General features: G+C 35.7%; 1 protein-coding gene across 1 annotated transcript in view; it reads right to left on the bottom strand.

Annotated features, from left to right (window-relative positions):
* Nucleotides 1-25,383, bottom strand: part of ZPLD1 (zona pellucida like domain containing 1) — a 75,010-nt gene extending 49,627 nt beyond the window's left edge. Inside the window, exon 1 of the mRNA XM_005674873.1 lies at nt 25,233-25,383. The gene's annotated coding sequence lies outside the window, so the exon portion shown is untranslated. The remainder of the gene's footprint in view (nt 1-25,232) is intronic.

Below are 26,004 nucleotides of genomic sequence, written 5' to 3'. Positions count from 1 at the left end.
GAAAACAAGTGGAGGGACTAGTAATCAACTCCAGATCATTCTGATGAGAGTTTGCTGCATAAGCTATCTAAACATGATCTGTTATTAAATACATTTAGTGTTATTTTAGTTGCCATTTATCATCATTTGTTATTGTTGTTGTTGTTTCTTAGCTTTTAAAATTGTGTACCCTTTAATAGATCTTTTCATATAAAAACAAATTCTTATGTAGTGAATGCAATGTGTTTAATAGATGTATTTTATAATATGGGCTTTGTGAGGGAGAAAATTATTTTTTAAAATCAGAGAGGAGGGCCTCATTGTGGAAAAATTGAGAATTATTCAATTCAGTTCAGTTCAGTTCAGTTGCTCAGTCATTTCTGACTCTTTGCGACCCCATGACTTGCAGCACGCTAAACTGGACACTTCTATGATTACCAAAAATGGTAAGAAATACATGTTACTTGACACAGCCCACTAACAGCAGTTTAGTAAAGCCTTTGCTTTACAACTTTAGATCAGATTTGAGGTTGAATAAAAGATGTAGCCCTACACTTTGAACAAGACTTATAGCCTGTCATAGATATTAAAACTCTTAATAAGTATTTTTTTGAAGAGTAGAAGGTAGAGGCAGAAGGCAGCTTGCTTTAACAGAAAACCCATTGATTTTTATTTTAGCAGATACAGATTCAAGTCCTCCCTCAGGCATCCTCTATGTGTAACATTTCAAAATCAAGATGATGATGTAAGACTTTAGGTAGTGAGAGAGTTAATTCTTAGGTATGTTGATAAGGAGTCTGGGGCCCTCAGGAGGAAAGGGCCCAGGGCTCTGGAGCAGGAGAAAAGGACAAAGTTTTTTTCTACATTGTTTTGTCTTAGTCACATAAGACAGAAGTTATTTTTTTTAAGCCCAGAGATAATGATTACACAACAAAACAACTCATGTTTCTCAAGGGTATATTTTCCCTTAAGCTCTGTACTGATTACATAACAACAATGTATCTTGCTTAAGGACATGTTTCTCCTTAACAGGAACCCTCTGACTAATTCTGTTATTTTATGTGGGAGTGGGTCTTTCTATTGTTAGTTCTAATCTTGTTAATTTAAAATGTATGTTGCGGGAGTGGGTCTAATAAAAGTATGTAAGGCCTTGACAAGACTATTAAGTGGGGCATTCTCCATTGCTCTTCTGATGTCTATGTCAGAAGCGTTCTCTGTCCTTTTTCACTGTAATAAAACTTTGGCCACACAAAAGCTCTGAGTATTCAAGCCTGGCCCCTGGTCCCAAAGCTAAATCTTTCTTGGAGACCACAAATCTGACTGTTCACCATAAGCTATCAATAGCATGGTCTGGACATATGGAAGGTTTTCTCAATCCAATAGAGAGGGGTAGTGACAGGGCCTGTGTTCCTTGGGTTAAGCCACCTTTTTCTGTGCTAGACTGCATGACACAAAGGTGGCCCCGGCCTAGGAACAGCCCTGATTAGTTGAATCACATTATTATATAAAAACATTATTTGTACTGGTCTGTGTTTTAATATTAAGGTACGTTAAGCAGGGGAATTTTGAAGGACGCCCACATCTCTCATGTAAGCAATATCCACATTCTGATCCTTATAACATTAGCAGCGCTCATGGCATTTTCAAGACTTTGAAAGGCTCTTTATATTCCATCCACAAGTTAAAAAAAAGATGGACTATTTTCTTGTACATTCCCCATCCTCAACGCTAACACCATCATTTCCTTTGTACATAGGAAACGAGTATTAGCTCACAGTAGTAGCAAGCTTGGATCTGAAATGGGTTTGCTTGGGATTTGGAGACAATGCTGAGACTCTTTACACTCATTAAAGAACAATGTCCTGTTTGCTCAGGCTTCCCAGCTCCTGGACAATTATAGACATGTGTATTCCAGTCTTGATCTGGCTCAAGAAACCTCATTGAGCTTTATATCACAAAGTAGAACCCCGTGTCTGTGGTCTACCTTGGGATGACCTGAAAGGCTTGTTTTCCCACTGCGGCTCCAGCAATCTGTGTAGAGAACCTAAGCGGAAACATTTCCCATCTTCTCCACCATAACTAAGTGTGGCATCCAATTCCCCTACTTTGGTGCTAAAAATGTTGTACAAGACTGCCTAAATGGCCCGTATAACAAAACATTAATAGCACATTCTTAGATAACAATGACCTTGAAGACATGTATCATAAGGTTTCTGAACATCTTTCTAACTCAGTACCTCTATAAGCTTAAATTGATTGGGATAGGGAAGGGAGAGGATTGTATATATAATGTTGGCTTTTCAGGAATTTAGAAGTGTTGATTTTAAAAGGACACCTGCATCCTTAAACTGGTACTAAGAGGCTCTGTGTTTTATACTTAGCAATACAAAGGAAGTCATATGCTAAGTGATTTGCATCATATGTCAGTATTTCTTATATTAAGTTCTCTTTTGAAAATGACAATTTCTTCCAAAATGTGAATTTCTAATTTATTTGCTTAAACTTGGGGTCAGAAAAAAATAATTTCACTTTTAATTCTCACTCAATTTTATGTAAATTAAGATAGCTTTGTCACAAACATTTTTCACTAGATTTTATACATTTAATGATTTTTTTTGATCTTCCTTTTATCAAGAATTGTTATGTGTCAGGTACTGTGCTATGTTTAATATTAAACTATTGATATAGACTTAATTCTCACCCATGTGAAAACTGAAGCTTAAGGTTTATAATTGACTTGCCCAGGGTCACAGACCTAGTAAATGGCAGAGCACAATTCAAAACCAAGCTTAATCTTTGGAATTATTATAATACTCTGTTTGATTTAATTGGAGTTTGTCAAATAAATTTAATTAAGTCTTATTACTTTTCAAAAAGTAAATTATATTAATAATGTATTATTAAAATATGCTTTGAACTAAAGGATTCAGACAATTGAGGCAAAATATGTTTAATATCTACTTAATTGTCATGACTCTATTTCACTTAAGCAATGAGTCATTAAAAAATAGTATTCTTTTCACAAATTGATTTAATGATAGTACCAGTGAGTGTTAAGGGCTGACTATGTATCAGAATGTTTTTTAAAGCACTTTTCTAACCATGTTTTCTTACTATATTTTCTAATCATGAGACAGGTAAATTATGCTTTCAATGGTACATCAAATGGAAATCTGGCAATTACTTGGTAAATTTGATCAATATTGATTTAGTCCTACATTCATTTATTGAATGTTTACATGTGCCTAGTACTGTCCAGGGAAACTGAGGTAATGCAATCAGAAAAAAAGTTATTTGCATGGAACTTACATCCTAGTGAAGGAAGTCAGAAGAAAACAAAATCTATATGTGAAACACAGTATATTTATAATAAGTACTATGGAAAAATATTAAGTAAAAGGAAAGATAGGAAATCCTGGGGTGAAAGACAGGGAATTCTAAAATTTTACATGGTCAGGGATATAAATCAGTCCATATAAATGGAGCTCAGGGGGGAAAAAACAACTTCAGTTATGAACTACTATAACTACTGTCTTTAATTTGTACTGCACAGGTTTTTTTTTTCTCGTTAAGAATTTCCTAAATAAAACAGAGTTTCAGTGCATAAATTATTCTCTGAGAACAACTTGGACACTTTTAACAGCTGCATTAACCTTTTCAGATGAATAAAGGTGGCTCTTAGCACCCAAGAAAAGTAATTTATTAAATAGCACTCCTGTGACCTGAGAAAAAGTGAATCTGTTCAAAAGCACTTTATCTACTCTTGAGAAATAACTTTTGCAGAAACAATTCATCAAAGTTTCATACTTGTTTAATTTTATTGCCTTTATATGTGCCACTCTATATAATACATTTCTAGTTGGGAAAAAATAGAAAATTTAAACCAAAAATCATTTCTTCCAATATTTAATCATTAATCTAAGATATGAATTTTTTTAGTAAACCAAAGCATATTGTTTAATCATACAGATTCACAAAAATACGAAATTGGTTTTTAGACATTGGTGATCACCCTAATCCTCTCATTCTCAGCCCTCTTCTGCACTTACTGACCTGCACGGACTTGCTGTCCCCTATAGGGGGCTTAACCTCTTTTCTGGTGCTTCTATGGTACACACCCAATGCTGTTCCTCAGAAAAGATCAGAAAAAGTTGATTAAGCTTTAATTGACTACAAATACATGGAGGAGTTTGCAGAGAAACGGAGAAGGAATGTGTTATTTTAATAGAGATCAAAGTTTAAATCAAAAGGATAAAGTCCTATGTTAGCCTTCAAAGGAGCCAATGGGACCCAGGTAAGATCTGAGGCAAAGAGGCACTGTAGTTGTACAGGTAGGCACCTGTCTTTCTCAGTCAAGTTTACAGTGTTACATGGTCTTGCCCCTAGAAGAAAGACATATTAGCTCACCCTCCAAAATCACCAGTTTTACCATGCTAGAGACAATACTATTTGAAGAATACTATAATGAAGTAATTTGTTTTCTGATCAGGTGTCTAGACTGAAGCTCTATGTTCTTTATTTCTGTGTTGCACTGAGACATTAGAGGCAACATATATAATAAAAGGGAAATGAAAATATAAAACTTTCAGCAGAAATACATTTCAACAAATATATTATTTTGTATATACATTCCCTAACATAGAACATTCTTGTCTTGCTAAGCAAAGGATAAAATACACTGTGTGCTTCCTGAATAATGCCTCAGAAAAAGAAGGAAACAGGTTTAGTCATCAAGAAGACATCTAGAAATTTTATGACTCTAAAGATCCTAATGTATACCATGAGGAAATATGAATGCTGAAGGCTGTTCCTTAGAGTAAAACCTACTCCAATTTTCTCGGACACAAAGTGAGTGTTCATTTATTTCCCTTTGCTTGCATTTCTCATTTGTCTTTTTGGTTGAGGGTTTTCTCAAGCAGTCTGTAGCATTTAAATGATCTAAGGTGTTTAGTTTAGAACATTTATTCTATACCGTAGTTGTGGGGGTACTGACAGATTGAACTAAGTCACTCTAAAAACTCTTTTTTAAATAATTTACTACGTTCATTTTTAAGATATGTGTACATTTTATTATTCTGAAGCAGCTTTGAAGATATATATTAGTATATTGACTTTCTTTATCCTTTCATGAAATATAATAACAAATTAAAAATAAAGTGATAATTTAGCTATTTATCTTAAATGCTCTTTTCCCTCAATTAATTACACAATTGACTATTAGTGTGACCATTTCGGAATGACAATATTTCTCAGTAGAGGCAACATACAAAATACATGTGAGCAAGCATAGTACAGGAATCAGCCAAAGAGAAGGGACACTATGCTAATATATTCTGGCTGAATATCAACCCACCTCCAAAACATCAATGGTATTTATATAGGTACCAATAACAATAAAGATTACTTCATACTTTGGTACACTTTTGCATAAAAATAGAAGAGCCCTTTTCTATCTGTACTCCACTATTTGGTATTCCTTGTTTAATTCTTTCATTTATTTATTCATTCCAAAAATTTTTATAAGCAGTTTCTATGTTAGACTCAGGTACTCAGAATTAATCCAGTAGTAAATGAAACAAACATGGTCTTTACCCTCACAGAGTCTAAAAACTAGAGAGGGGAAAGTCAATAATGGCATACATTAAAGTATATTTGGTAAGTGCTATGGAAAAAAGTCAAGGAGTGACTCAAGAAAGTATATAGTATGTATTTACAGGAGAATATTTCTTACACATCCAGAGGGATAGCACTCTATTGATCAGTTGGGATCTTCAGCTCATATAGTAATATATGAGTCATACCTTATATAGTCAAAATTACTCTTGAAATTCCTCAAGTTCCCCACCTTCATGCAGGATTCCTGAGTAATATGACAATATTTCGAATGAGTTTCCTGCCAGTCATCTCTGTTGCCCCTCAGTTCCTGATCCTTTTAGGAAGATGAGAATAAAACCTATATTAAAAGAAAAATATTGCCTAACTCTGACTTCCAAAGAGTCTTATTTTAACCCAAAGTGAAGAAAACTGCATAGTTTTTGACTGCTAGAGACAAAGAAGATTTTGGATCTCAACATCTTGGCTTTAAGAGCCAGAGTTGGAAGACTGAAGAGATTGGAAGAGAAGACTGAAGAGAGTCAGTGTTAAAGTCCACAGAGAAGATGTGAGATATGCCAGCCACGGTGGACACAGCAAGGGCAACGATGCTGTCTAAAGACCAAACAGATGAGCATTGCATGCTAAGGCCCATAGGACATGATGGTAGATAAGACTAAATGCCCTTACCAATGCCAGAACAATAAATATTTTTAAAGTAACTAATGTGTAGAATAATTTACTACTTTTTATTTACTTTTTTATTTTAATTTTTTCCTTTTTAAAATTTTTCTTTAGTTACTCCAACATATTAACAGACTGACTGACACATTCGGCCTATGGATATGTGGAAAAACTGCAGTGTGTCCCTTTCCTTAGGCCTGGGTGGAGGATACAACACCCATCAAGGGAACAGTGTTCAAGGATTCTAGTAGTCATAACAGCTAAAAGGGGTAATTGAAGAAATGGAAGCCAAGGCCATAATCTAGAATACTTGAGACACTTCCTCTTCCAAAATTTCTGCAGAGATAATCAAAGGTTTGTTGATTAGAACTGATACCTGTTGCACACTTCGTGTTCTTTCGCCTGGCTGTTTCCTCTCCCCTATAACCTCCTTCTCAAAAGACAAATGTACTACCCTACTGCTCGTCTCTTTACTTGGAAACTTGCTTCAAAAATTAGTACATTCTAAATCTCTAGTTCACTAACTTTTGTCCACTCTCCCCTGGGAGTTTCCTTGTTCCTTTATTTCTGCTAAAATTACTCTTCTATTTGTTCTAGGAACCCTCTTATGACCAAATCCAACAACCTCTTTCTCAAGCAACTTTGTGACTCTGTGACATTTGCAGTTTTGTTTACATACCCTTTGAAATACTTTTCTGCCCTAGTGTTCATGCCCTAAATACTCCCTGTTTCTCCTTCATTTATGATTTCTTACTTACTACCATACAAATCACACTCCTAATCTGTCTATGCTTGGAAATTCCCAACTTTATAGAAATTTGAAGTTCCAGTCCCTACACTTCTCTTGTCATCAAATTCTCAGCCCTTCTCTCTCTCTCCTAATGTTCAGACTTGTATTTCCAGTTTAAGCATTCTGTATCCAAGTTCTATGTCTATATCTGATGCAATACACACAAAACTTAACTTTTCACCCAATCACATTTTTCTCCTGTATTTTTAGCCCCATATTTCACTCAGTAACTCCAACTACAGTTTTTACAGTTATTTGTAACTTTATTGATCCTCCTCCTCACATAGACGTCAAAGGCTGCACTCCTGTCCTCTGCAACCTTGAAAGTGTAAATGTGTTAGTCACTCTGTCGTGTCTGACTCTTTGCAACCCCGCGGACTGTAGCCCACCAGGCTCCTCCATCCATGGGATTTTCCAGGCAAGAGTACTGGAGTGGGGTGCCATCGCCTTCTCCAGACTACAATGTTACCTACTAGCTTATTTTCAGTTCAGGTCAGTTGCTCAGTCATGTCCGACTCTTTGCGACCACATGAATCGCTGCCCGCCAGGCCTCCCTGTCCATCACCAACTCCCGGAGTTCACTCAGACTCACGTCCATCGAGTCGGTGATGCCATCTAGCCATCTCATCCTTAGTCGTCCCCTTCTCCTCCTGCCCCCAATACCTCCCAGCATCAGAGTCTTTTCCAGTGAGTCAACTCTTCGCATGAGGTGGTCAAAGTACTGCAGTTTCAGCTTTAGCATCATTCCTTCCAAAGAAATCCCAGGGCTGATCTCCTTGAGAATGGACTGGTTGGATCTCCTTGCAGTCCAAGGGACTCTCAAGAGTCTTCTCCAACACCGCAGTTCAAAAGCATCAATTCTTTGGTGCTCAGCTTTCTTCACAGTCCGACTCTCATATCCATACATGGCTACTGGAAAAATCATAGCCTTGACTAAGATGGATATTTGTTAGCAAAATAATGTCTCTGCTTTTGAATATGCTATCTAGATTGGTCATAACTTTCCTTCCAAGGAGTAAGCATCTTTTAATTTCATGGCTGCAATCACCATCTACAGTGATTTTGAAGCCCCCCAAAATAAAGTCTGACACTGTTTCCACTGTTTCCCCATCTATTTCCCATGAAGTGATGGGACCAGATGCCATGATCTTAGGGTTCTGAATGTTGAGCTTTAAGCCAGCTTTTTCACTCTCTTCTTTCACTTTCATCAAGAGGTTTTTGGATTATTTTACCTCTTCCTTATTCACCCCAACTTCACACAATACATGGTCCAGCATTTGCTCTTGTCACAAATTCCAGAACATGTCACACTTGAGTTTGCTTTCTTTTTCTGATATGCATTCTCCTCTGCTCAAATGCTCTTTTTCTCTAGGTCAAATGCTTCCCTTGTGGAGACTTTTCTGATTCTGCTTCCCTCCTGAGTTATTCTCACTTCTAATTTGCTTTGAATATATTTGGCAACCTGCTAAGTATTTACAGTTTGTTGCTATCTGTATTTTAACACTGGATCAGGTTCAAACTAAAGTCAAGTACATATTTTGCTCCAGAGCTGCTAATAATCCATGACATAGCATGTTCTGTTTGAGTTTTCCTATGGAAGAAACTGATTTTCCTTGCCTTTTTCCCCCAATTCTCACATTGACCCTTTACCATTCTGGTAGAAAGGGATTTTTTGTTTGTTTAAATTGTGTGGTTGGAACTCAGACCTACTTGAAATGTGATAATTGTGCTCACTAAGATCAGGAGAACAACAAACCTAGATGACCCAGTGGAGTCGTATGAGGCTCCTGGGGTAGACTGGAGCCACCTGGATTTATTTTTACCCATTCAAATATTTGCTTGTATTATGACAGTTGTTTTTTGTGGGATTAAAAGATCTGGTGTGAAAATGTTTTCTTGACTGTGCAACACACAAAAGTCATTTAAATGTCCCCTCACCATGCGCATAACCATCCAAAACCATGCACATAACCATCCAAAACCCATTAGGAATCAGACAGCAATAGGAACTGGCACCATGCTCACATTGTTAGCCTTGCTGCATTATGATGGAAATAACTAACAAAACAGTGACAGAGAGCAAGGAAAGACATGGGGTATATAAAGACATGGAGACACAGTGTCTGTAACATAATATTTGAATTTCCAATTTTGTCTTGAGAAAACAAATCAATCTGAGGACAGCTCTACAATCTCCACGGCTGCAGATGATTTGTCAAAAAGCTCCTCTTCTATCTCTATGGAGATAGAGCTTGATGGCCACAGGAGACCTTAGCATTGAGATTAATTCTCATTTGGAAGGCAGATGTGGGCAAAATAAGCAGTGTGCATGACTGAGCAGGCTGAATGCCAGAGGCCAAATAGCAAATGATGTCAGCAAGCAGCAATGTTTCTGGCCATTCTCTTCCCAGGATTCTGTTCCCTTTCAGCACACTGTGAGTGTACTTCACAGGATGATTTTTGTAACATTCATTTATCAAATAAATGATGCTGTTCAACTGACTTTGATATTTATCCATTTATTGGGAACTTACACCTCTTCTGTAATACCATAAAGCCTTAGAGCTGGAAAATTCCTTGGAGATCATTTTTCTGACATCTGCATTTACTAAAACCCAAAGAGATCTTGCTAGGTTGCTTCATGAGTGCATGCTCAGTCATATCCGACTCTGTGCAACCCCATGGACTGTAGCCCACCAGGTTCCTCTGTCCATGGAATTTGCCAGGCAAGAATACTGGAGTAGGTTGCCATTGTCTTCTCCAGGAGATCTTCCCAACCCAGGGATTGAACCTGGGTTTCCTGCATTGGAGGCAGATTCTTTACTGTTTGAGCCACCAGGGAAGATCTTAGTTTGCCTAAAATCCTACCCGTAGTTAGTAATACTGAATACTGATCTGATTTTGACAAATCTCACTCTGATAGCTTTCTCCCAAAAGCTCTAAGAAGCCACTTAGGCAACAAATTGTTCATCATATTCTTTATCAATTTTTATAATTTATTTGTTTACATAATTACTACTGATAACTGTTCAGTTCAGTTCAGTAGCTCAGTCATGTCTGACTCTTTGTGACCCCATGCACTGCAGCATGCCAGGCCTCCCTGCCCATCACTGACTCCCAGAGTTCACCCAAACTCATGATGACCATTATTTAATAGTTATTAAATAGTATTTAAATTCTCACTGAAAACTTATGAAACAAGTACTATAATTACCCCCATTTTAAAGGTGAGGAAATTGAAGTACAGTGATGAAAGTGAAAGAGGTGACTGAAAATTTGGCTTAAAGCTCAACAGTCAGAACCCTAAGATCATGGCATCTGGTCCCATCACTTCATGGCAAATAGATGGGGAAACAGTGGAAACAGTGTCAGACTTTATTTTGGGGGGCTCCAAAATCACTGCAGATGGTGACTGCAGCCATGAAATTAAAAGACGCTTACTTCTTGGAAAGAAAGTTATGACCAACCGAGATGGCATATTCAAAAGCAGAGACATCGCCAACAAAGGTCTGTCTAGTCAAGGCTATGGTTTTTCCAGTGGTCATGTATGGATGTGCGAGTTGGACTGTGAAGAAAGCTGAGGGTCGAAGAATTGATGCTTTTGAACCGTGGTGTTGGATAAGACTTTTGAGAGACCCTTGGACTGCAAGGAGATCCAACAAGTCCATTCTAAAGGAGATCAGTCCTGAGTGTTCTTTGGAAGGAATGATGCTAAAGCTGAAACTCCAGTACTTTGGCCACCTCATGCGAAGAGTTGACTCATTGGAAATGACTCTGATGCTGGGAGGGATCAGGGGCAGGAGGAGAAGGGGACGACAAAGGATGAGATGGCTGGATGGCATCACTTACTCAATGGACGTGAGTTTGAGTGAACTCTGGGAGTTGGTGATGGACTAGGAGGCTTGGCATGCTGCAATTCATGGGGTTACAAAGAGTCGGACATGACTGAGCAACTGAACTGAACTGAACTGAACTGATGGTTAAATAAGTGACTTTAGGTCCTAAATATACTTTTTATATTTCCTTAATCCAAGATCCAAAAAAAGAGATGAAAAAGGTAATATAACTAAATGCAAAGGTTTATGGTTTGCATTTAGGTTATGATAGCCCTTTAGTCTCTTATAATATAGAAAATCTGACTGTTTTGCAGCACTTTACATTGGTAAGAATCCTATGTTCCTACCAGATCAAAACAATGTGAGAAAATGCAAGATTGTGTCCAAGTCAGAAATACAATAGATGAAATTCATTCAAATAGCTTGAGTCCATAAATATAACATTTAATCAAATATATACACTGTTGATACTGTGTATAAAATAGAGACCATACTATGTATCACAGGGAACTCTACTTAGTGCTCTGTGGTGACTGTCCCTTGAATGGGAAGGAAGTCCAAAAGCGAGGGGAGATATGTATATGTATAGCTGATTCATTCTGCTATAGAGTAGAAACTAACACACACGGTAAAACAATACTCCAATAAAAATTAATTTTAAAAAAATTACTTTTCAGTGGGGCCTTGCGAAAAAAAAAAAAAAGAGCTTCATGACTGAAAGTGTAGAGAGAAAATCTGAGTGATAGGTAACATGAATCTAAAGCACATTAGAAATGTGCATTATATGGGCTGGATGAATCATGTGGGGTACAACAATTCTTCCCTAATTTATCAAGTCCTTGTAAAGACTGTAAATAAGGTAGGTTGTGTGGTGATTTCTACCATTTAAAGCCTCTGGCTACTAAGCTATTTCAATTAGAAGATAATTGCTTTCCAAGTGTGTTAGCATCTATTAACCCCAGGATTACATAGACATAGAAATTTTTAAAATGATAATAGAGAATCATTTTTTTCATGCTATAGAATCTATACATGTTGGTATTCTTAATAACTCAAATGTGTTAGAGAATTTGCTCTATATAACTAATAAGTTGGTCTTTTTTTTTTTTGAGATGTGTAACTGAGGAAACAATTTAGACTTTCAATGTAAAATTAACATGCTACCAAGCTCATATATATTATTGAGATATTTAAGAAAATGTAAGATTGAATAGTTTTAAAAACTATTATAAGCACTAAACACTTTATAGATGGATTATTATAGAAGATAATTAAACTCTTTCAAACATATTAACTTGCATTTTATTAAAAAATTAGTATATTCAACCTATTTGTACACCAATTAACTACTTGCATATGAAATCAAATATTACTCAAAGTCCCATTAAAAATGACTATTAAAGTCTGCTTATACTTACAGATAAACAGTCAGAATTTAAGCTTGAAATCTTCAAGAATAGCTAAGTTTGGTCATTTATAGTTTTAATTACTTATTAATCCTTAAAAATTTCAGAATATAATTTTCAGTTACTCACAGGACATCAAGAAAATCTCACACTAAACACTAAGCAAATGGTTGCTTTGCTTCAGAAGCCATGATAAAAGCCAAAATAGAATCATATCTTTACAATGCTAAAATCATATACCAGACCTTGAGATGTTTACACTCAGTTACAGGGGAACTAAGATCAAGTGAGGGATATCAGTTTGATGTTGTCTCTCTCACACTTACATAAAATCATAAATAAATATGTTGACTGCAATAACAGGGAGACAGCACATGCTTTCTAAATTAATTCTGCTTTCTTTTTTCTCCAAGATTATATAGTTGAATTTGTTGATGATAAATGCCAGTTTCATGCAACTTCACTAAACACACAAAATATGCATTCTGAATATGTGTTTCTCTCTTCTGAAAGTTTCTAATAAAAAGGGAGACATTTCAGCTTCATAAATTACGTTATCAGCATTAAGACTTCTGGAGACTAATTTACATAGAACATCCTTATGACCTTGAGATAATGAAAGATTTCTTTGTGACCTGGGAGAATATCTTTTTGATTTGGGGGCAATGAAAGCTTTCTTAGGAAAAAACATTGTTGTATCATCATAAATTATAGGCTGGGCCTCCCAACAACTTCCTTCTAGAGGCTTATTGAGATATTTTTGTTTTCACGTTACCCATTAATTCATATAATGTGACATTTATGCTACACTAATATAACTTCGAATAAATATAACCATAGGCTTGGGCTCCAGTTCCCGTTTCATCACTAATTGTGGTCTCAGGGAAGTCACTTAATGTGCCTTACCCTCAGTTACTTCATGTGTGAAATGAAGTGTTTGGGTAGAAATGAGTGAGATGACTTCCAGTTATAAAGAGCCAGTGAATGTATGATGTTTTAATAACTGTAGGAGAATATAGTGACAAATTCCCTGGAGCCTTCTTTTTAAAATCACTTCCCTTATCAGAATTTAGGCTTTACCATATCAGGAGGATTTAGAGATACTCTTCTGCCTTTTTCACTTTGTCTACAGCCATCAATGAGGTGGCAAATATTGCATCTAGAACACCCTCATATCTATCTCTTGTCATTTTATAAGAAATAAAACTGTAAGAGGTCTCTCAGCCTAATCTCAATAATGTTTAAAAAAGGCAATAGCCTTTTGAACAGCACTGTCCTTCCACAGACAAAAGTGGAATTTTAATTTTTAAAATTAAAATTACATGAAAATAAGTTGCTATTGGTTTTACACTTTTATTTATTTCTCCTTGAGTCTATATCTTTGTTTCTCAAAGGTCTCAAAAGCTTTTAGGAAGCAATAATCACAAAATAAAATAGGTTGCTGGTAATTTATTATAGTGCCTTACTCTGCCTCAAATACATTTTCAATCTTGTTCTCATTAACATTCATAATTTTTGTCATGTTGAACTGTTTGGGGGGGATTGTAATATTAACTTTCATGACATCACTCTGAGGAATATATTGAAGTGAACAGAGCTGCTTTTGTGTTTTAGATGTGGGAATTGATGCCAAGCGGCTAAATTTTTTACTAGGTAGTACATGCTTGTAATAGATAATATAAAAGGAGGTAACTAAAAGCAGCTTTCATAGTAATAATTTCTAATATCTCTAACTCAGTTATCTGCTAACAAAATTGCATCCACAAAGTACAACACTTTGGGACATAATGAAATGAGATCCAGCAAAGTTTTAGCTAGTTGGATCTAGTAGCATATAGGCACAAAAGCATTACTCAAGAATTGATGTTAAAGCCAGCAAAACCTAAAATGTAAATCTTTCTATTTAAACATTTCAATAAGCACCACATTGTTTCTGTTTTATGAATTTAAAAGGTTAGTCATCAATCACTGGAAGTGATTATTATATCAAATCCTTACTCTGAAAATCATAATTAAGGGAAAATATTCAGCATTAACCTTGACTTTCAAGGAAAGGCACTATTTCTGTTTTAAAATGATTCATCAAAATGTATGTGTACAGTAAAAATATTAAAGATTATCCTGTTATTCAATATCTTTTTTATTTGCAATTTATCTTAATAAAAACTAAAATTAAGGAAACTCTTGGTTACTTATTCTCTAACTGTGATAAGGAGGAACTCACTTTGCTTCTCTTGGTCTTTCTTGTTATCTGTAAAATAAGGGCCTACATGATCTAAGTGATGGCCTAAAACTGAGTTACAGAACCTTTGAAAAAGGACATTTCACCTTTTATTGAGGAAAGTTAGGGGAGAAAAAGGCAGAAGTCAATCTAACATTTACAGGGTGAGTCAATGATGTCAAGATATTAGACAATGAGAGTTCTGAAGGGGAGGAGAATTATCACTTCTTAAGAAGACAGCTTAAGAGCTTTTGTATTTCAGACGAGATGAACACAATTCCAATAAAATTATAGCCCTACAATATCCAGGACTAGGCATGAAGACATAATTTTAAATATAATTTTTCAGCTCTCTCTCACAAACCAAAACGGATTCTGGGATCTGAAGCACCAAGCAAGCTCTGGAGACAGCTGTGGGTCACAAGAGACAAGGTGAACTGCCCTTATGGTCACTCTCAAGCAAAAGTAAGTGAGGGGAAGGAGGTGAGCAAAGATAAAAGGTGAGCAAAAGGATGTATTATTTAAGTGGATGAGATTCCAAACAGTGTTTCATTGTAACTAGTACCTTTGGCAAATTGAAACATAAATCCTCAGAGGTGAGGGGACCACACTTCTTAAGATCATTTTCGTTAACAGTCTCTCAGGAGCAGCATGAAAAACCAAGGCTTATCATGACAAATGTCTCTGACCCAAAGAATTACACAAAAAGTGTCATCCAGCAATACATACTTAATTGCTAAGTAAATTTCAATGGGTGTTTAGTGTGGTCTATTCATTGAAGGACTCCATGAAAAAGATAAAATATAAATGGGATTTAAAGAAAAGTAGGAATTAGATCTTTGAAAAACATTAAAATAATCTCATTTTCTCCTTCTTGTGATATTTGAAAATCTAAATAAATTAACTCCCTTCACAAACAGAAATCAAAGCAATGGAACAAAGAACAGCTTTGTTTTCAAGCTATCTGAATATTCCTTGAGTTTATCTGATCCATTTAGAAGAATGCTATAACCCAAAGGCTGTGCTGAAAATGGTGGGTTTAGATTAGAAAAACCTTTGAAATAATTATTGTGCTAGTATATTAGTGGGTCAGGAAGAACAAGGATGTTGCTATATATATCCCATACTGTATACAACATAGTGTATATCCCATACTATATATGGGATAGTACAGGATGGAGTGGATAGACTATTTTTGTAAAATGCATATGTGCTGTACATGTATGGATGGATGTGTGTTTACTAGTCCACAATGCAAAATATCTGACTGTGAGTTATAGTCAGAGGTTTGAAACTCAGGAGTTTAGAATGTAAGAGTCTGCTGCTGCTGCTGCTAAGTCGCTTCAGTCGTGTCTGACACTGTGCGACCCCATAGATGACAGCCCACCAGGCTCCCCCGTCCCTGGGATTCTCCAGGCAAGAACACTGGAGTGGGTTGCCATTTCCTTCTCCAATGCATGAAAGCGAAATGTGAAAGTGAAGTCGCTCAGTCGTGTCCGACTTTCACCAACCCTGTGGACTACAGCCCACCAGGCTTCTCCATCCATGGGATTTTCCAGGCAAGAGTACTGAAAGTACTCAAATTGGAAACATTAGAGACTACAGACTAAATGTAGAAACATGGTACCCATGGGTTAAATGGCCCCTACCCACAAACATGTTGCCACACAAAAGAAGCAAGCAAAAGGAAAACAGCATTCCCAGCCTTAACTGTTCACAAGAACAACGATGAATCAAAACATATTCTATGTTCTGAGTAAGGACTCAAAGCTGGATTATAGAGTCATTATTTATGTCTTAGAGGATTAATGTTGTAAATATATATTAAGGAAGTAGAAGCGATAAATACTTATATAAGGAATCTTCTGAATTTCAGGAAAAAATGAGGAAGATAGCTAAAGGGCAATTAGTATCTAAAGGAAATTTTTCACAAAGGGATCACTGATACTGGTAAAGAGAAATACAATCGAAAAATCTTCAAGGGGCGGGAGAGAAGACAATTTGTAATGATAGTGTTTCCTCTTTTGCTCATTGATACAATGTTGTAAATCCATAGAGAATGAAGACTGAACCCTCTGTGCCTTTCTGTTTCTTGATAGAGGGAGGAAATAAAAAGGCAGCCTCTTGCACAGAATTAGATAATTAATATCTATCTGATGAATAAACAAAAAATTGTTGTTGCTTAGTTGCTAAGTTGTGTCTAACTCTTCCCAAACCCATGGACTGTAGCCCACCAGACTCATCTGTCCATGGAATTTCCCAGGCAAGAATACTAGAATTTCCTTCTCCAAGGGATCTTCCTTATTGGCAGGCGGATTCTTTACCACTGAGACACCTGGGAGACCCAAACAAAAGATTAGGGCTGGTATTTTTAGTTACTCTTTACAGGAATGGATTCATGTCAATACAACCACAGTAGCACCGTACAATTTTCTCCAGCATTTTACCAAGAAAACCCCACAATTTCAAAAGTGCTGTCTAGACCAAAGAATATAATCTATGGCTAAAGAAGACAGAATGAGCCATAGGAAGATCAAACTCAGCCCTGCTATTGCACCACACTCACTAGCCATGTGAGCCACTTGACTACAGAAACAGGCATCACACAATAAGACTTTTTGAAAATGTAAATATCATTGTTCAAAGCTTCATGTTCAAGTCTCTAGTTATTGCTCTGTGATATACATGAGACTCATCCAACTTGTGAATCATGTAAGAAATTATAGACTAGTTCCCTCTTGTTATGTTACACTTGTAACCAGAAAGCTACTCTTTGAAAGTTGGCATATGCTAAAAAAAAAAAAAAAAAAAAAAAGAGTCGTTTTAAGTTTTAATGAAAATAAGATGTGTTTACAATGAAAAAAATCTAAAAATAAATTATTGCAAAACCAAAGTATGAGGTTAATTTTCTGTATCCATAGCAGAGCTGTCTGAATAACCTCGGGAGTTTTAAGAAATACAGAAACCTAGATTTCTCTCTCCAGTGATTCTAATGAGTATGTATACCTCCCAGGTGGTGCTAGTGGTAAAGAACTAGTCAATTCAGGAGATGTAAGAGACTAGGGTTCAATACCTGGGTTGGGAAGATCCCCTGGAGGAGGGCATGGCAATCCACTCCAGTATTCTTGCCTGGAGAATCCCATGGACAGAGGAGCCTGGCAGGCTATAGTCCATAGGTTGCAAAGAGTCAGACATGACTGAAGTGACTTAGCATGCATGCAGCATCCAAAATTGAGAACCACTGAGACAGAATAGTAAGGTTTTGCTACAGTTGAGATTTTATTTATAGTTGTCCATTTTTTATTGGTTAGCAGATTATTTTCTTTCTTCACCATGGCTCTGCAACAGGACTCTAATATTAGAACCTCCAAAGAAAGGCAGTGCCACCTGATGTTACAACATGCAGCTTTTGTCCACAAGAGTCAGCCAGTCAGCAACTTAACATATTTATGAAACTACAGAAAATGAGTTACGTTTCAACTATGGTTGCTTTGATATAGTTCTGACAAATAAAGTGAAAGATATTGAATCGAAGCAAAACATTTATAGGAAAAGAAGTAGGGAATCTTCTTTCCCACTGGGAGACTTATCCTCTTGTGGTTCTTCTCTAGTCAAGTGAAGTAAGACTTTATCATTTCCTCAAATAATCATGACACTTCACACCATGGCTGATGAATCCTACAAATGGACTGCTTTGATCATATGCACCTGCTCAAATTCCTTCATCATTTCTAATACCTTTTCCTACTCACCTGCCCAAGTTCAGGTCTTCAAACTCCCACATCCAACCAACCAACCCACTCTAGACTTTGCATAGTTCCCCAAAATTAGCAGTTATTTTACACATCTATAGCTTTGCTCGCTTGGCCCACTTTGTTTAGAAAACTCTTCTTTCCAATTCCATTCAGCCTTTCAAGAATCAGCTCAAACACAGGTCTTTTTTCAATATATTCCTCTATCATGACAACTGTTCTTGCTTATTGAGTTGTCAAATTGACCATCAGAGTTTTTACATCATTCTATAATAGTTTTAAAAATGTGTTACACTTAGAACAAGGTTTATCAAAGCCAGCACTATTGACATTTTAGACTAGATAAATTATTTGTTGTAGGATGTTTTAACAGCATTGTAGGATGTTTAAAGGCATCCCTGGCTTCTACCAACTGTCTGCCAGAACTCCCCCTCGAGTAATGAGCACTTCATATCCTAGACACTGCCAAATGCCTCCTGCTGTCAAAATCATCCCTTTTGATGTGCATCTTTGATATCCCTTAATAAACCTGTAAATTTCATGAAGGCAAAAACGTTATATTCATCTTTGTATTTAGTATTTAGCATCATGCCAAGTCCATGTAGATTCTCAAGATATGTTTTTTAAACATATCATTTGTTTGTTAAACAAATCATTCTCAAGATATGAATGATTATCTTGTTACAAAAGTGCTATTGATAGTAACACACTGTGAAAATGTAGAAAATCAAGTATATCAACATCTATCCTGACCATGATAATACTTAATTTTTAAGAATTACATCACTAATGAAGTTAAAATTTTCAATTTCATCAAAATGTCACTTAAATTAAAATCCTCAAATTCACACACTCATCATTAGAAATTATTTGTATTGATTTTTATGTGGTTTTAATTTTAAATTAAACTAGTGGAGGTGATGGAATACCAGCTGAGATATTTCAAACCCTAAAAGATGATGCTGTGAAAGTGCTGCATTCAGTATGCCAGCAAATTTGGAAAACTCGGCAGTGGCCACAGGACTGGAAAAGGTCAGTTTTCATTCCAATATCAAAGAAAGGCACTGCAAATATAGGATGCTTGAGGCTGGTACACTGGGATGACCCAGAGGGATGGTATGGGGATGGAGGTGGGAGGGGGGTTCAGGATTAGGAACACATGTACACCCGTGGTGGATTCATGTTGATGTATGGCAAACCAATACAATATTGTAAAGTAAAAAATTAAAATAAAGCACCACCAAAAAACCACACACACACACACACACAAAACCATTCAAACTACCATACAATCACACTTATCTCACATGCTAGCAAAGTAATTCTCAAAATTCTCCAAGCCAGGCTTCAACAGTACGTAAAATGTGGACTTCCAGATGTTCAAGCTGCATTTAGAAAAGGGAGGGGAATCAGAGATCCAGTAGCCAACATGTGTTGGATCATAGAAAAAGCCAGAGAGTTCCAGAAAAACATCTATTTTTGCTTTATTGATGACACTAAAGTTTTTGACTGTGTGGATCAAAACAAACTGTGGAAAATTCTTAAAGAGATGGGAATACCAGACCACCTGACCTGCCTCCTGAGAAATCTGTATGCAGGTCAGAAAGCAACAGTTAAAACTGGACATGGAACAATAGACTGGTTCCAAATTGGGAAAGGAGTACGTCAAGGCTGTATATTGTCACCCTGCTTATTTAACTTATATGCAGAGTACATCATGAGAAATGCTGGGATGGATGAAGCACAAGCTGGAATCAAGATTGCTGGGAGAAATATCAATAATCTCAGATATGCAGATGATACCACCCTTAGGACAGAAAGTGAAGAAGAACTACAGAGTCTCTTGTTGAAAGTGAAAGAGGAGAGTTAAAAAGTTGGCTTAAAACTCAACATTTAGAAAACTATGATCGTGGCATCTGATCCCATCATTTCATGGCAAATAGATGAGAAAGCAATGGAAACAGTGACAGATTTTATTTTGAGGTCTCCAAAATCACTTCAGATGGTGACTGCATCCATGAAATTAAAAGATGTTGGCTCCTTGGAAGCAAAGTTATGACCAATTTAGACAACATATTAAAAAGCAGAGACATTACTTTGCCAAGAAATGTCCATCTAATCAAGGCTATGGTTTTTCCAGTAGTCATGTATGGATGTGAGAGTTGAACTCTAAAGAAAGCTCAGCACCAGAGAATTGATGCTTTTGAACTGTGGTGTTGGAGAAGACTCTTGAGAGTCCCTTGGACTGCAAGGAGATCCAACTAGTCCATCCTAAAGGAAATCAGTCTTGAATATTTATTGGAAGGACTGATGTCAAAGCTGAAACTCCAATACTTTGGCCACCTGATGTGAAGAACTGACTCTTTAGAAAAGACCCTCATGCTGGGAAAGATTGAAGGCAAGAGGAGAAGGGGACGACAGAGGATGAGATGGTTTTATGGCATCATTAACTCAATAGACATGAGTTTGAGTAGGCTCTGGGAGTTGGTAATGGACAGGGAAGTCTGAAATGCTGAAGTCCAAAGAGTTGGACATGACTCAGCAACTGAACTAAATTTTTTAAAAATGAGATTTTAGGTCTAGAACTCTGATTTGAAATTACACCTAAGTATATGAAACTTAGAGTAAAAATTGATTGAATTTAGTTACCTGATTTCAGGGTTTTTTTTTTAAAACACTCAGCTAGCATTTTATGTTCTTTGAATAGCTTTAGTTAATTACTTCACCTTTAAAAAAATGTTCACCTAATACCTTTATGTCTTGTAAATAATAATTCCAAGCTTTTAAATTTTTACAAACTGAAACCCACCAAAGTTAATTATAGTCCCTTCCTAAGTCTCCTTTCACTAAATGCAGATATTTATACTTTAATTTTAAATACTTATTCAAAATAAGTTCTTAAAAAGTGTTGCTGTGCCAGAATTCAACCATATGAGCACAAAAATGCATAGTACACAAATAAAGGTAAGTTTTTAAAATGTATTCTATGATAATAATTTAAAATTTCTAGAAGATTAGTATTTTAAAAACTATCAAATATTTTAATTTCTTATATCCAAAGTATTATTAATTACATTTGAAACAGAAAGAAAAGTTAGCCATGAGTTCTTTTCTTTCCAATTCCATGGTATATCTTACCTAGAGGAAAATGGCTTAATTTGAAAGTATAATTCCTGTAATGTAAAAAAAAATTTCATTCAGTGGTTTAATGATGGTATGTTCCACTAAGAATGGGGTTACATGAACACTGGCTATTTATTAGATAAGCATATTTAAACAAATATATTTTAAATTCTACATTTTGACAATAAATGTCAAATGTCTTATTCTATCTAATGATTTGATTTCATACTAAATGACTATAATATTATTGAAAGTTTAAAGTTAACTTCATTTTAAAGAAAATCTTAACATAACAAATAAAGCCACTGACATTTTCATTTGGTCTTAGTTACCTTTTAAACAAGCAAAAATATTTTGTGTATCCAGTATCTGAATTTTTCACATACACAGCAATAGAAATAACAAAATGTCATATTAATCTAAATTTAACTTTGCTAAGTTGGTCCTTATATGACTTTGTCACTTTAAAAAAGCCCATAGAACAGTCTTTTGGACTCTGTGGGAGAGGGAGAGGGTGGGATGTTTTGGGAGAATGGCATTAAAACATGTATTTATCATATGTGAAATGAATCGCCAGTCCAGGTTCGATGCATGATACAGGATGCTCGGGGCTGGTGCACTGGGATGACCCAGACGGATGGGATGGGCAGGGATGTGGGAGAGGGGTTCAGGATGGGGAACACATGTACACCTGTGGCAGATTCATGTCAATGTATGGCAAAACCAATACAATATTGTAAAGTAATTAGCCTCCAATTAAAATAAATAAATTTATATTAAAAAATAAAAAGTATTTACTTATAAATAAATAAATAATTGGCTGCACTGAGTCTTAAACAAAATAAAAATAAAAAGCCCATAAATATACATGTATCTAGTTTTGGTTTTCATATTTCTTGAAGTGCTAGTACATATAGCCTACTGTGAATTCTAGAAAATTAACACTTTAAATCAGGGCTCAGTAAAGAGTAGGCTGAATTCTACCCATCCTCTATTTTTGTATGTATCATGAAAAAAAGCAATTTTCACACTTTTATTTTATTTTTTTATTTCTTTTTTTATTTTATTATTATTATATATATAAATATTTTTACTTTACAGTATTGTATTGGTTTTTCCATACATCAACATGAATCCACCATGAGTGTACACATTTTTAAATGATTGAAAAAATCTTTCATTTCATGAAAAGCCAAAATTATATGAAATTTTAAAATTCTAGAATTTTTGGAATACCCTGGTTGCCCAGTAGTTAAGATTGTGCTTCCACTGCAGGAGGCAAGAGTTTGATCCCTGATCAAGGAACTAAGATCCAAACCAAGGTGCAGTTTGGCCAAAAAAAAGTTAAAAATATTCCATTGTCTGCAAATGAAATGTTATTGAAATATCACTACACTCACTTGTGTATGTATTTTTCTAAGGTTACCATATCAAATTTGAGTAGTCATGACTGAAACCAAAAAGACTAAAATACTCACTGTCTACCCTTTACAGAGCTCAGAGATCCTGCTTTAAACAATTAGTATATGGATATCATACACACAACGTGTAAATCTATGAAATAGGACACAGTGCATTTCTAAGGGGATTTCTTTCAACCAATATTGTTTTCTCAATAACATATTTTTTCTGTAAACCTTGGTTAAAGGCCGTTGTGTGCTAAGTGGCTTCAGTTGTGTAGGACTCTGTGATCCCATGGACTATAGCCCAGCAGGCAACTCTGTCAATGAGATTCTCCAGGCAAAAATCCTGGAGTGGGTTGCCATTTCCTCCTCCAGGGGATCTTCCTGACCCAGAAATCAAACCTGAGTCTCTTATATCTCCTGAATTTGCAAGTGGGTTCTTTACCACCAAATACTTACTACAATGTTCTTCAAATATTTGGAAAATTACTACTGAACTAGGGAATTGACCATTTACTTTTTTGAGGCATACCTTTTTTTTTCTTTTACCTCATCACTGAAGTCTTTAGAGTTTGAAATTCCTATATTTCCCCACTTGAAGTCAAATAACAAGATATCTAATAACAATCATCAATGACTTTGAATCTGTAAACTCAGGCTAATATTAACTTTATCATATCTTAGTGAAGCTGTTATTCCTGGTTTCCAGGTATACCATTTTGTAATGAAGACAAAACATAACAATCCAGATCAAGTTTAATTTTTATTCTTGACTCAGTTTACATTCCAGCTTAAATACAGGAAAAGAAAAAGCACATGAATTTGGTAAATTAACCAAAAAGTTGAATTCATTGCAAGCAATACTGCTAATAGATGTTTAAATGATGCAGAAGATTTATCATTCTCTCCTAATGAACTTAACACTATTCAAGCTTTTGAAAAAGCTACAGAAGCATAAATTGTCAGTAATTCTCTTTGATACATTAACTAAATAGATAATAGTCTGAGCATCTGCTCATAGTTCAAAAGTTACGTTTAAAATAAGATTTCCTTGCAGAAAAATTCAATTTTTATTATCTTCTCACATTATTATAGGCATTCTTTAAAGAGGGGGCAAAAGTTTTATATGTCTTAAAAGGAATGTAGAATTTGTTTTAATATTTTACATGATCTCGCTACTACATTATACGACTATTAACTGAAGCCGGATGTCCTGCAGTCCATGGAGTCACAAAGAGTCAGACACAACTGAGCGACTGAACTGAATTGAACTGAATGATGACTATATTTGATTTTCAGGACATTTCTAAAAATCTCTAAAGAAAATGGACATAGAGACATATATTCTTCTAACCATTATAACAATCAGTGAAGAAAAATCAAAATTCATTTAGGGACATTAAAAAATGTATAACTAGGAGCAATGGTTCAAATAATAGTTCTAATATGTGCCTTATAAGAAAGCATAATAAAGAAGTATTTTCTATTGTGTATTAAAAGAAATATTAAGGTTTTAACTAAAATTAACTCCTTTGTTTTGCTACCAAGTTTATTTAAACAAACAGTTTAGAATTGTTTTTCTTTGGCCCTTAAAATGAATTATAAGAAACCAATTTAGAGTAGCAAAACAAATAATGTCCTAAAAACCAAAAAGATTATTATCTCCAACACTGGAATCTAAGAAGTGAGGTCTCTTTCTTAACATCCCAAACAACTGGTTTTACCAAAGGTAATCTTGGAAAGAAGGAGCCTTAGAGATCACCCAAGAAATGGAAATCACAACATTCCCTCTAAGTCACGGATGACTATTCCCAGGTTATGTGAGATTCCATGTCAATTCTAACAATACTAGGTTCATCTTTAAAATAATTTTCATTAAAAAAATAGATCATAATTATTTTCAACTATCATATCATCTTTGTAATGAGCGATGATGCCATATTCAGCCAACATTTTACGGTATGATAGAATTCAGATAAGAAATCTCAAATGTTAATTGCCTGCTTGTTTCTTTTAGTGGAACATCTGTGGGCTGAAGCCAATTGTTGGTGGACCATGTATAGGACTCAAGCCTGGAATACAATGGTGTGGCAAAACCTGTCCAACATTTGACCTGAAGCTCTAATGTTAGAATTGAAGAAGTTTCCTAAAGTGTCAGTTCTTTCTACAAATTTAACCAAAATATTTCAGATGCATGGGACTATAGTTCACAAAATAAAGTTTTGTTTCTATCTTTCTGCTCCCAAATATGGGAAGATGCTTTTCCTTTTGGTACATTTAATTCCCAGTCTAGCTTCTACCCGTCCCTGGAATCACACTATCAGAAGAGTTTTACTAGAGGTTTCCTTGTATCATAAAACACTATTAAATTAAAATGAATTTTCCATGCTCATTAAAAGGGAAACATTTGCAGTCACATTAGGTGGTTTAAGTGCTAGGCACTTACCCAAGTCCTCGGATCTGTGGAATCAGCTGTCTTCCATGTGCCTGGCTCTGTGGCGTGTGGCAGAGTGCTCAAACCCCTGGCCTTACCACACTTATTCAGAAAAGACTGTATCCTTCAAACGGGAGAAGAGCTGCTCATTATGAGAAGTCTTAAAAAAAAAAAAAACAAAAAAAAACAAAAACTGGATTTTAGACAAGCAAATGTTTCCACAAGCCCCAGAAGGTTTTACAAGACTAATCATCACCAACATGAAACTCGAGCTCATCTTTTATAAACTTTTGTTTCCTTCCAACTATATCTCTTTCAATTTTCATTTCATTCCCTTTTTTCCTACCTGCTTTTGATCTTCTATTTTATACTATAGAGAAGTCTCGAGTTGTATGCATGAAGCAAGCCATCGTCAGCCTCGTGAGGGAAAGTCTGCTGGTCTAGAAAAAAAGTCATAAAGTAAGAAACAAGACCTGAGACTGGATTGGGAGTTAATCTGCATGGTTATCAATGTCCTGTTGTGCTTCGTGAAAGATGCCTGGTCCTTTCAATATTATACTTCATGCAGCGATGAAAATGGGATATGGAATATGATAGTGAAAGCTGGTTTGATTGGGATAATAATGACTAAGAAGCCATCAATGCAAAAAACCCAATAGGAACTAATTATGAATAAAGAACTAGACACTGAACCTGCTTCATATTCTCCGCTTTTGGTTAGAGGCCTCCACCAGGCTTTGGAGCCTTGGGATGGGTTTGGACTTCATCTAAGTATTTCACCCCA

The sequence above is a fragment of the Capra hircus genome, chromosome 1 (assembly GCF_001704415.2).
Source record: "Capra hircus breed San Clemente chromosome 1, ASM170441v1, whole genome shotgun sequence".
Lineage (NCBI taxonomy): Eukaryota > Metazoa > Chordata > Mammalia > Artiodactyla > Bovidae > Capra > Capra hircus.
This window is presented reverse-complemented; position numbering and strand designations above follow the sequence as displayed.